Below are 12415 nucleotides of genomic sequence, written 5' to 3' on the forward strand. Positions count from 1 at the left end.
CAAAGAAGAAGATCGGTCGGCTCTCTGGTCTCCTAACCCTAGAAGACACGGAGGAGGGGAATAAAGGCTTGCTTAAGCTCAACGAAACTATGAGGAATGGAAAAAACCTAAACCCTAACACAAAGAAAGAGAAAAAGAAGATAAAACCATGATCAAACTAAGACTAAGACCGTGAAAGACGAACAAATGAAATAACAAGATCGATCGGCTGGCTGATCTCTCCATCTCCTAACCCTAGCTGTGTCTAGAAGACACGAAAATTAAAAAAATAAATAAAATCCGGCGTTTGGAAGGTTGATGGATTAGCGAAAGTTTTTCTATGCACAGAGAGGGGAGCGTACGGACAGGGGAGGGAAAGAGAGAACCAGAGCGTCAAACCTAGGTCAACGTTATTGCCATCAATGGGGTTGAGCGGAAGTTGTGGGTAGTGTGATAGAGAGAAACAGAGGGGGTTTTGCGGGAGAAAGAAACAGGGGAGGGAGAGTGAGTAAAGTTGAAGGATTTCCAAGGGGGAAAATAACCTACCTCACCGGACCACCGAATGGAACGTTTCGAAAAGTCCACAGCGAAGCGAGCTTTCCCCAGGATTGTTCTCAGGTTTTTAGAAAGATGATGGTCGGATCTCAACAGGTAGTAAAAAAAAGGCATGGTAGTGGTCGCTATTTGGGAGTATCAGAGAGGTCTAAGTGGATATGGAATGGATATCGGCCATTTCAAACAACTATCATGATAGTGAAGAGTAAATTCAATTCTAATGTTTTAGTATAAAGGTAAAATAGTCCTTTCACACCAATAAGTCAATAACTAACAGCAAACTAGCATCGTTAGTGTAGAACGGGTGATTTAAGTTTTTTTCAAAAACTAGGGGGTGATCTGAGTTTCGTTTGAAAATCAAGGGGGGACGTGTAAATTACCCTAAATGTTATGATGTAATTTCAAATTATAATGCAGTTATTAAAGGTGTACCTATGATTTGTGTTGTTTCATGTTGCATAATTATATTATTCATGTGTGGTTCTTATTTTAACATGCATTGTTATTCACTTGACTATGCAAATTTTATGATGTAATTTCAAATTCAAACTAAAGACATGGACAATATTGTAACTTCATTATGTACTTTCATAAGGCATTTTTCGTAATCATTACCAATATTATTAGTCATGTGGTGAAATATTTGTTTTTCTTTATTATGGTAGTTATAATTCATAGTTGGAAAACCAAGTTTTCTTACTCAACTCGTCTTATCCAAAACCTGGTGACTTGGGTGAGTAACAAACGAGTCAAGCTGAGTCTTGTATGTTTCTTTTTTGTTGGGGATACTAAGAGTCATGTATTCTTATAACTTAGGGAAATTATCAACGCCACCATTTGCCAATATTTTAAGGCACCCACCCGAAGTATGGAACTTATCAGCGGCTCCCATTATTTAGAAAAAAAAAATTACACACACACCTCCTACCATTAGTCAAGGGTTGTTAAGTAATGATGTCAGGGTATGATCATATTCAGGGTATTTTGAGGGCACATCCTATTCTTCATTCGACTGTGCTTGACTTTCCCAACTGCTGGCCAGAGTGATCTCTCCAATAACCTTCTATTTTGAAGGCTAGTTTCTAATTTCAAGCCCTCTTCATAAATCAACATTAAGCCATCAGAATTGGCTGATTTTTGGAATATAACATCCATTTAACACCACCTCCACTCGATCCAAGTTTGGCTGCTGGCTGGTTTGGGTCTTATTCTCCAAGTTACTAATTCTGGTTTTGTTGCTATTTTGATGTTCTGCTGCAACCTATAATCGATCCTACTGTAGAGTGGTTCTCACTTGAACAACTTCTACATTAATTAGTTAGGTGAAACAGATCACTTCATCGAGTTTGGTACTTTGGTTCCATCTTTCATATCAAGAAAGAACCTCTTAAAGCCAACAAGCTGACAACTAACACAAAACTGCTCTCTTGGTTACTATGGAAGAAGAATTGTTTTGGCATCACTAAACATCAGTATCTGCTGCAACAGAGGAAAACTTAAACCTCCTGCATCTTTGTAAGGATATATTGTGCTCAGCTTGGACATTAACAGAACACTTTGGAGAAACAAATGCAGGTATGCCACAGATATTTATTCAGTGGACAATGATCGATCAACTATTGACTCTGAACCCAGGACAATGAAGAGCTGCATAAGTGAATCCCAATAACAAGATACGTATGAATCATGTTACTTTGTATAATACATGGTTTATCCATTTTATATGATGACAAACTTAAAGCATGTATATTGCAGCCATGACAGGTTGAATGATGGCAGAGCTAGTGGGACACTGAAATCAAAATAAACCTTTGCAGTTTTTAATGCAGACCCGGGTTGGAATAACCCTTTATTGGGTTGCTTATGGGCCCACCCAAGCAAAGAAACACTCAAATCCAAAATTGAATGGCAAAACAGTAAATATATGAAGCCTCACAAGAGCAATAGCAGAATGGTAATTAATGAAAGGTTTTAATGGATGAGTGGCAGAACCGTAATTTGATGGAATCAACTAATAAAAGAGGAACAAGTGAATGGGTATAACGTGTTAATGGGAGTTGTTTTTGGAATGGAAACATTTAAATGGGGGGTAAACAAAATAATATCAGAAAATAAGGGAGGGTTAATAAAAATATTAGGCCCTTACTTGCAAATTGACAAACTTGCCTCCTCCTTCAACCTTCGACAACGAAACCAGAACATGAAACGGGAAAACCCAGGGCTCTTCTAATCCTTCCCTCTCTGGCTGTCCATACAAAGTGCAACTTTGGCAGAGAGATCGCTAGTAAAACCACTATTGATTCCAACCAGCATCAGACCAAATCAACAAGCCATAACTTCAAGAAAATTCTGTAACTAGAACCTGGCGGACAAGGTACGAACCAGATCTGAATCTGAGTTGTAACTCACAACATATGAACCTATTAGAAGTAGGGATCCAGGAGATAAATCGCCCCAAGGAAGAGAACTCGTGAATCAAATCTCAGGACCAGTCGATGTGTGTAAGGATCCAATGATGTTTTTCCTGAATTTAGTAGTGCCGCCCAGAGAGAAAAAAACTCAGTAACCAAGGTTATAATAGGAGATTAGGGAAGCAGGGAGTGGGTTTAAGGTTGGGAAAGAGGCAGAAAATTAAAGAAGAAATCAAAGAGGGAGAGAGAGACAGGAGCAGCTCACGGCAAGCATTGCTTCAACTCAAATAAAAAATTTCATTCAATTCTCCAAAAACTGAATAATACGCTGGTTACAAGAAATATTTAAAGAGAATATAAAATCCTAATCCTTGTCGAAATCTAAATTAGAATCGACTATCTAAATCTAAAACAAAATTCAACTCTAATTGGACTGTAAAACTAAAACAACTTTGACTCAAACCCTACTTGTATCTACGGCTGAAGTAAAGAAAAATAAAAAAATCAATTCCTAATTATCCAACGTATAATTGCATCAGTTTTACATGTCATTGAAGCATAAATCTTTTTGGAGAAATTTCAACAGGTTGCCATGAGCCATGAGCTCCCACTGCTTATTATTGATCTACAAGTTCATTCTTTATAGGTTTAGAGAGTTTCTATTTCTATAAGACTAGTTGCAGCATAAATCCTTTTGGAGAAGTTTCAAAAAGTTGTCATGTACCATGTAGGCATATACACTGACAATTTATTATTGATCTACAAGTTCATTCTGCATAGGTTTGGAGTTTCTATTTCTACAAGACTAAAGGAAAAATTACAATTTCAAAATAAAGCAAACAGCATTTTTCACTTTGACCTTTTAATGAGTGACCTTCAAAGGGAAATGAGATTCTGATATCAATAAGAAGACAGTGAAGTTACCTCTGAGGTATTTGGCACATCCAATGGTAGTATGCTAGGGCATTCATCAAACTTCCTTTTCAAATCATAAACGATTGTTGCTCCATAGGGATTGCCACATGTGTCAATGGCGTGCCCGTTGTCTTTTTTCTCCAACTGTTGTGTGACCTATGTGAGAGCATCATCAAGAGAACAAAACATCGTCAACAACAAAACCTCCTTTACGGAGAACTTCAACAGAAATCAGGAAAACTGGCAGGACACAAATATAATTTCTTCTCATACAAGATACTAATATTGCATGGAACAAGTACCATAATAAATCATGTATAACACCCATAAATATCAGCCATTAGCCCAAAAAAAAAATTCATTAACCAACCTGAAATAATTCAACTTTAAGTTGGTGAAAATTGACAATTTAGGATACGAAGATGATTAATTATTCTTATCCGTCTTAGAAAAAGTAATCTCAAATAACTGCATGGTTACCATTTACAGAGCTCATTCATGTTTGTATGCTTTTGACTGCTTATTTTCAGATGGAAGGCATTTTTTTTCTTTGATTGGTCCTTGAGACTGAAATAAACTAAAGCCTGAATTGCATGGTTGCAGTGACAAAAGGAATCCCTAAAAAAGCCATATCAGATACCAAACATTATCTGGGTTGCCCTTTTGACAAGAATAGTGGGCAAATAAATGGCTTTACTAGGGGGATCTAGAACCCCAACCTGGTGTAGCATCCTCCCGGGTATAAGGTTTCGTTGATTGCAATCCATTTTATCGAGAGAAATATTGCCCTTGATTCAATAGCTTAGTATTGAGTCACTCGAAGGGAAAAGGTCCAGGTGGGCCTGGTCGGTGGTAAGAAAAAGGATGGAAATGAAAAATCAACAGAATACTAAAGAGTCTCATCATGGACCTGGTAAAATCAAATCAGCACTTGTCATGAACAAAAAGGTGGTCAGGCACTCGGAACCTGACGGAGTTTGTACAAGAGTCAGTAACTGAACACTAAATATACTGTATATAAATGACTTTATGATGTAGATTCATCACCGAAATGGGCTTATTTTATTAGGAATAAGTCTAGCGTTGGGTTATATGCATGTTGAGCCTTTGATCCCATGAGTTTTCTACGTAATAGGCCACTTTTATGGGCCTAAAATATGGGTAATTAGGTTGCATACGGGATTAGATGTTTTAGTCCTAAAGCTAGTTTAAACTAATGGTTCAATTTAAGTGATTTTAGTAGTTTGTCTTTTAATTGTTTAGTTGGACTAAATTAAGACTCCATTTTAAGTCTATGTTAGTTTCCTAGTCAGTTTAAGTAACCTAATAAGTTAAGGATTGGGTTTAGGCCTTTCCTTTTTAGTGTAAAAGTCTAATTTTGAGTTTTTTACGTAAGGTTGTAAGGGGGCAAAGTATTGAATACGAATTTGATTAATAAAATAGCTTTTGCTGCTGCCTTGCTCTGTTGAGTGTTGCCTTGTGAGTCTATATCAAAGTGAAGGGACTGGTGGATCTCTAGTTGACTCCTTGCGTCATATAGACCGGAAGGATCTGTTATAAGGGATTGGTGGACCTCCAATCGACTCCTTGCATCTTGTAGATCGGGAGGACCTGTTTCTAGGCTTCAAGCTGCTGCCATTGAAGACCTGCAACTCCAAGTAAGTATTTGACATTATTAACCATCCCCCTTCTTCTCCTAATCCTCTAAACCCAGCCCCATTGATCCCCATTGCCAATACTCAATCCTTACTACCTTCCTCATCCACCATTAATACCATAGATCCATTAGAACCCTAGAACCTGCAACTATTCTTCTTCCCTTCTAGAAGGTCACATGCAAGGTGATTTTCGCAAGAATTCTGCCCAATCAAATCTAACCGTTAAAACCTGCTAAAATTTTGATCGAATCTTCCTCAAACCCTAAGAGAGACTCAATCCAAATTTCAGTATCATCCACCAAGCCGATTGTCTGAAATTACACTTTTACCCTCTCCTATCTCTACTTTTTTTTTTTTTGCTAGAAGATCATGGCATTAAAAGAACGACAAAGAGCCAACTACAGAGACAGGAAAAAAACAAAGAACGCTACTACTGGCTGAGACCCAGATTTAACCATCTGATTTAGTTGAAACTTTTAGCATTTATTCTCCTCCACCCTACCCATACTCGACCTAAATATTAAGCCCATTCAACCACCTGATTTCCTACCCTAAATTCCATCATCTTCCACCTTTCAAAACCCTAACCCTAGTTGCTGCCCAAATACATCTAACCTACTTCTACCCATTCAAAACTTATAAAACCTATTTCCTTGGACTCCCCTACACCTGTCTAGCTTTACCATATAAGATACATCCCCATTACCTTGAACCTAACCCTAAAATTGACCTAAAATTCCAACTCTGTCTCATCGAACCAGTAGCTTACCAGACCTTGGTTGTTTGGCACCTAGTAGTAAGGGTGTCAATTTGGAACCGAAACCGTGTACCGAAATCGAAACCGCCCGTGTAAAACCGTACCAAACCGCACCGTTTCAAAAACGGTACGGTACGGTATAGGCAAACGGTTTTGATCACGGTATGGTACGGTATCGGTATTGGGTACAATACCGTCGGTATGTACCGTTACCATACCGTTATACCGAATTCATATCGAAACCATACCATTTTTTGGGGGTATTTTTGTAAAACCAACTTCTAACTCCTAAGACCCTAAACCTAAATCCCTAATTTCTTAACGACTTGGCCTCTCCGCCCTCTCTTCCTCGACTCCTCTCCCGCTTGCGACTTTCAGAGTTTGAGACCTTGAGTCTCACAACAATGGAGCATTTCAGGCTTTCGATTCTCAAAGTTTCAGACTTCAGTCTCACAATGGAGTAATGGAGTAACCTTAACCTCTTCAAAGTTCAACCACAACTCACAAGGGTCGTCTTCTTTAGTTCACCGAAAACCCTAACAGCGGAGGCGAAGATTTATCAGGTACACAATGAATCTCTCTCGTTCTTGGTTACCTTTGAGTGTAGTTGTGTTTTTTTATAAGTGAATCACTGGAAAATCTGTGAAAAATCTCAGTTCGATTTCGTTCTCTATGATGTGGTTTCTTCTATTTTCTGATATATTTTCTCAAAGCTGATGCTGCTCTCTTTATATCTCTCTCTCTATTTTCTATACTTTTGTACCGTTTTGTACCATTTTTATATTATACCGAAACCGTACCGTGAGTATACCGTTTTGTATACCGTATCAAAACCGTACCGTCACGGTACGGTTGCGGTATTAAAAGTAGACCTTCTAAACGGTACGGTACGGTATCGGTATTGGATACCTATTTTTGGTACCGTTTTACCGAAACCGTACCGGTTGACAAGCCTGCCTAGTAGATCTCCTATCTATCTAGGACTACATTACTTTATTATGGCTGTCAATTTTTATTCGGATTTACTAACTAAAGGGCACCAGGACTACGCATTCGACATAAGAACAATGAAAATCGGACTGCAGCTGTGCATGAGTACTGAATGTTATTCCATTTGTCCAAAGAATATAATTTGTTTCTGTTTTATCATAGTCTAAGGAACCTCTTTCGTGGTGTCACTCTCATTCCTTCATCTAAGCATCAAATTCCATAATGGTAAAATCCAATAATAACTTGCCTCCTTTAATCAAAAACAACATTCTCCTTGAGTTGCCATTAAACCATAGAAGAAAGTAATCTGTTTTGTAACCAAAGAATAAATTAAAATGATCATATAAGTGGAAGCCTACATACTATGCATTATTCTATATACAATAGAAAATCAGTGTGAAACATTGCCATTGAAAATGCATAGAAACAAAAAATAATAATCAAGCAAAGGGTTGAAACCTGAATATAAAATATCTAGTCAACCATAATAAAGAAAATGCAGTAAAACTAATGTAGACTTTAAAAAATTTACCAAAATGAAATGAAAATTCAATCAATAGAAAACACGGTATGATGAAGACCTTGACATAACCCTAAGGAAATGATAAGATATTTGAGTTGAACAGACTTGTCACTCATGTTATTCGTGAGCCATTTACATGGTTTAAGATAACTCCAATTTGAGCACTACAAACTTCAAAATTCATCATTATACATCTTAATCATATATCATCTGTCATGGATTTCAAGTATCTTGAATAATGGCACTAGTCCATATCCAATAATGTAGTTGACAGTCCTCCATGCTGTGAACTGCAGTAGCATGAATTTCAATTCCATGCTTCATCATTCCAGACTCAGTATGACAATATCCCTTGAACAAATAAACCAAGAAAACAGGACCTCACAAAAAAAAGTCACTGATGGAAAGCTTCCATCAATGTAAGACCGGTGGAACTGTTTACGTATTTGGGAATTCTTAAAAATCATATGTGAAAGTAAAAAAATAATCTCCATTTCAGGCTTTCAGTTTAAGTAGGTAAACTGGCATTTAATACACAACCATATGGTTGAGGTGTAACACTATGCAATACGCAGCAAGGACACTGTACCCAGTTTGCTTTGCCTTGTAGCACTATTAGAGCATGCAGTGCACCCTGTTTCTGACCTGATGTTCCATATAAAGATGTTAAGCAACTTACTTTGAACTTGACTTTTTTTATGTATCCTACCACTACCAGTATACTTTGGGAATACGAGCTAACGTGGATTCAGATGTCATAGAGAGACCATCTTTCACAATTGGACAACCCAAAAGGAAAGACCTACAGAATACCTTTAGTATCTTATGTGTTCAACACCAAGGAAGTCCATATAATAAAAGTCAATTAAATGCAGCAGCCAATTAAATAGTGTAGAGGAATCTAAAATTCTAAATTCCTTCATTAGAAATATACACCACAGTTTGAACAATTCATTATGGAAAGAGGTACAGTGCAACGAAGTAGAAGTTAAAATCTATGTTAAAATTTACAAAGAAATATTTTAAAAGTACAATTGAAGATCACAACTTCTCTGCTCAAAGATAAAAAAAAACGAAACAACATAGGGTGACAATGATACAAATGAAATTTTAAATATAATTTCTTAAAAGAAAAGCAAAAGCTGTTGATTTTGAACCCATATTGAATCAAGAAATAATAGTATTAGAAGAGAATCAAAAAAAATTTATGTTACATTTATTGACCTGAACAGGGAGAGACTCCCAACGTAAGCCAGACTTCGCGCTTAACCTTGGTCTGCAAACTCTTTTCCACAATGCGAAAGAAAAAAATAAAGAACCCTAACAAAGCTGCAAGTAAAGGGGATAAGGAATTCAGCTCAACGAAACTATGAAAAAATGGAAAATACATAATCATAACACAGATAGAGATAGAGAGGGAGTATGACTAAACCGTTGATCAGGTATGAAGTCTACCGTGGAAGACTCAGTGTCGGACAGACAGCCGTGAATGAGAAAGAAATCAAGAACAAAGAAGAAGATCGGTCGGCTGTCTGGTCTCTACGTCTCCTAACCCTAGAAGAAAATAGAGGAGGGGAATAGGGGCTTAAGCTCAACGAAACTATGAAGACTGAAAAAAACCTAAACCCAAACACACACACAGCAGATAAAACCCTGATCAGACAACAACGTAGACCGTGAAAGACAAACAAATACAGAACAAAGAACGAGATCGGTCCGCTGTCTGGTCTCTCCATCTAAGCTCATCGAAACTATAAGACAAAACTCTAAACCCTAACACAAAGAAAGAGAGAAAGAAAAGAAAACCGTGATCAGACGAGGACGTAGATCGTGAAAAAAGAAAGAACAAAATCTGTCCGCTGTCTGGTCTCTCCGTCTCCTAACCCTAGCTGTGTTTGGAAGTCACAAAAAAAAAAAAAAGAGTCCGGAGTTTGGGGGGTTGTGCGGAAGTGGTAGGTAGCGTGAACGAGAAATAAGGGGGCTGTGCGTGATAAACAGAGGAGGGAGACAGTAAAATCAAAGGATTTCCAGAGAAAAAAATATAACCTACCTCACCGAAACGGCGGCTACCGAATGGAGCGATTCCAAAAGTCCACAGCGAGGCGAGCTTTTCCTAAGATTGTTTTCAGGTTTCCCGTGACCATCAAAACATTATAGTCGTATCTCAATTCTCAACAGGTCGCCATTGGAGAGTATCAGAGAGGTATGGGAGTCGATTTGGATTGAATATATTTTCAGAGAGATGAAAGTTTTACATTAGGGGAAAAAAGTACCATAAGCGCACTACCAAACGCGACGGGTGAATCTCAGCCGTTGAGATTTACCCTGTGAATCGTACCCGTTCAAACGACTGACAGGAAACCGGCATTTTACAGTTACCTTAACCGGTTACAATTAAAAAAAAAACCCATTACCGGAAACACCAGAGGGAATTATATTGAAAAGATAAAAAATAAAAAATAATTTTGGATGAACGAAGGTCACAATCTGTGTTTTTGGCCTGGAAAGGGTAGGTTTACTGGCAATCCATCTTCGGGCGATCCTTATTCAGTTGATCACCGGTAAAATCTCGGTATATTGTGAAGGTTAGATTTCTATCCCACTCCTGTCGATCTTGGTTTCGAGCGTTAGTTCTCTGTTTCTTTCTCTCACTTTTTCATTTTATGCATTATAAATCTGAAGTTGAAGAGTTTGATATGTTTAGGAGTTGATCGACTGATGAATTTTTATCTTAATATTGAAAAGAAAAAAAAAAATTGGAGGAACGAAAGTCGTGATCTATGTTTTTGGTCTAGAAAGGGTAGGTTTTCCGACGATCCTTATTCAGTTGATCAACGATAAAATCTCGGTATCTGAAGGTTAGACGTCTATCCCACTCTTGTCGATCTTTTTTCCTCTATTGAAATCATTGTTCATATAATTGAAGTTGTTTTTGGTCTGGAAAGAGTATGTTCTCTGGTTCTTTAGTTTTTTGTGTCAAGAATGCAAGAAGGGTGTTGAACTCTTACACAGTTTAATTTTATCAAATACAATCTGCAAATGATGAAGGTCTATTCTTATGTGTTGATAGCATTGAGGAGTATGAATGTAATAATGTTGGATCTTGAGTCTTCTCTCTTGTTTGGAAAACCACATCCGTCGTTTCTTAAAGTTTGGATGTGATGATAATTTATGTTACTATTAGCTAGCAGCTACTCTCGAATGGTTTGCATTATTGCCTTTTGATATCCTTTCTTTATTATTGTGTTGTCCCCCCAGCACCTATAGACTTTGGTTTACATAAATCTCCCTCTAAACACTGCATTTGGTACCAGGAAGAGGCATGATTCAGTCACAGAGACTTTGATGCTTCATTTCTGATGGATTACTATACTTAGAAGCAGTCAGAGGTTTCAAATAATGTATTGGTAGAACTCCACCAATACTTAGAAGCCGACATCGGGTGATGGTCAGGAGCTATCTCTGGGCAGACAAATAATTTTGGAGTCATGTATTGGTAGAACTCCACCATAGCCATTGCCATTAGCCCCATCCTCAACTACAATAGAAGGATCCTAGAGGTATGAGGGCACAATTTTTTTATCCATAAAAAAGTGAAGTGGGGAAATATGCAGGTGCAATAATGGGTTGTGGAGAGATGGGGAATGGGAAAGTATGGTTGTTGAACGAACTACTGTTCAATCAATGCCAATTTTAGGTCCAGGGAAATGGGAGTTGTAATAAATGTAAACAGGTTGAAACCATGGCATGTAGTAGATAATAGATCCATTATCAGAACTGTTCAACTTGAGATTGAACTGTTGGTTTAGTTGGAGTAGAACTGTTGACAAATCTGTTTCACTTGGCAAGTAGTTAGGAACAAAATTGTTGGTTCAGTTGGAGCTCTTATAATGTCATGTATAGCTTTAGTTGCTAATCCCACTACAACCCAAACCCAAGATAATTAATTTTCATATATATGTCAGTAAGAAGAAACAATTGTAAATAAAAAAACTTAAATTAGCTTTGTATTCATCTGCATATAACTCAATCTCATTAGTTGAAATTTATGTTTTGATTGTAGAACATAACTGCTCACCTGTTCTATGGTTATGAGACTTCTCCACCTTGACGCAATCATATGTTAGAATATTTTATTTATATTCTTACCTATTAGGTGGGCTCTATTAATTGTGGCAATTACTATTTATATGGGGTTGGTCTAATAAAGCAGATATGCAATATCTTAGGGATCTAATATGGACTGGCTAGTGTGGACTCACAGAGTACCGTTAGATCTATAATGGGAAGATCTAATGGGAATCTGTATAAAATGGAAGCTAGGTCCCTCCTCTAAACCCTGATCATTCATATTATTGCGACACCACTCTGGAGGAATGGTGACTTGAAAGTTCTACCATTGAGCCAGTGCTAAAGGGGAGTTTAGAGGAGAAGATCCTTGCTTCAAGGGAGATTAAAGTTTATTCTGATGCGCTATTCGTCGTCTCCATGGATCCTAAAGAAGGTACGCTCCCTTGATCGATTCTGTCACTATTTGATTGTGTTCTTGATCAGTCTATTTGCAATTCTGTATGGATTTATGCTCACATGTGGTATCAGAGCTGTTATAGACTTGATTATGAACCCA

General features: G+C 37.6%; 1 protein-coding gene across 1 annotated transcript in view; it reads right to left on the reverse strand.

The window, feature by feature from the left end:
- Positions 1-9951, reverse strand: part of LOC122658126 (ubiquitin carboxyl-terminal hydrolase 26-like) — an 86318-nt gene extending 76367 nt beyond the window's left edge. The window contains exon 1 of the mRNA XM_043853027.1: positions 9839-9951. The gene's annotated coding sequence lies outside the window, so the exon portion shown is untranslated. The remainder of the gene's footprint in view (positions 1-9838) is intronic.
- Positions 9952-12415: the final 2464 nt, after the last annotated feature.

Source organism: Telopea speciosissima, chromosome 4 (assembly GCF_018873765.1).
Source record: "Telopea speciosissima isolate NSW1024214 ecotype Mountain lineage chromosome 4, Tspe_v1, whole genome shotgun sequence".
Classification (NCBI taxonomy): Eukaryota; Viridiplantae; Streptophyta; class Magnoliopsida; order Proteales; family Proteaceae; genus Telopea; species Telopea speciosissima.